At 63.4% G+C, this 829-nt stretch overlaps 1 protein-coding gene across 4 annotated transcripts in view; it reads right to left on the reverse strand.

Annotated features, from left to right (window-relative positions):
- FBXW7 (F-box and WD repeat domain containing 7) overlaps nt 1-829 on the reverse strand; it is a 132,966-nt gene that overhangs the window by 29,183 nt on the left and 102,954 nt on the right. The window contains exon 1 of one of the 4 annotated variants that reach the window (XM_019614517.2): nt 360-461. The exons of the other annotated variants lie outside the window; for them this stretch is intronic. The gene's annotated coding sequence lies outside the window, so the exon portion shown is untranslated. Of the gene's footprint in view, nt 1-359; nt 462-829 lie in introns of those variants that run through there. 4 annotated transcript variants of the gene reach the window in all.

Below are 829 nucleotides of genomic sequence, written 5' to 3' on the forward strand. Positions count from 1 at the left end.
CAGCCACTGCAGACGGTGTGGCTGGCGGTTGGTTACGGAGGCAGGAAGCCGGGGAGAGCCGCCCGCAGCCGCACACCGCATCCCCGCCGTGCCCACGCGGGACGGCGCAGCGTGTCACGATGGCAGCGCGGACCAGGACGCCTCGGGCGCTGCCAAACCGCCAGGCTCCCCGCGCTGCTCCTACCCCCGGCGCCTGGGAGGAGCAGCCCCCAGGCTTCCCCTGGAGACGGGCTGCGAGCATCGCCGCAAAACCACCGGTACCGTCTTCCATCTCTGTGCCAGGCCAACCATCGCGTACGCGAGAGGCTTTAGCACGGACGGACTTTTCAGAAAGGGCTTTTCGTGGGGAAGGAAACTACCTTTCTGACACGCTCCTAACGCATCGCCTCTCGGGCTCGCAGCAGAGGGAGACGCGGTTTCCGGGAGCTCACCTCACCGGCACCGAGTACGGAGCCCGCAGCACGGCGAGCGGCCACCCAGACTCACTCCTTCGCGGTAGCAACGGAACCAACGTGCGATTCTTACGTATGGTTCCACGGCCGTTTGCCTAACGATTTCAACGATCTCTTTCTCGCTTAATTTTCTGTCATTTTAAGGAACTTTCCCCTCGGGTCCGCCGCACGGGCAGACTTTCAGCATCTCAGGAGGTGCTACGCAAATACGCGTGAAAACCGTCATTTAGCACATGGAGATGATAAAACTTTCTCCGCAACCGGGAGCTCCGGCGGCAAGACGCGGCCAAGGGAGGCATTGCTGCAACCGCCAGAGAGGAACTGCGGAAGGGCTGCATGTCCCCGCGAGCGCGCAGGCGGCCGCCGGGAAAGCGTAG

This window comes from Meleagris gallopavo, chromosome 4 (assembly GCF_000146605.3).
Source record: "Meleagris gallopavo isolate NT-WF06-2002-E0010 breed Aviagen turkey brand Nicholas breeding stock chromosome 4, Turkey_5.1, whole genome shotgun sequence".
Lineage (NCBI taxonomy): Eukaryota > Metazoa > Chordata > Aves > Galliformes > Phasianidae > Meleagris > Meleagris gallopavo.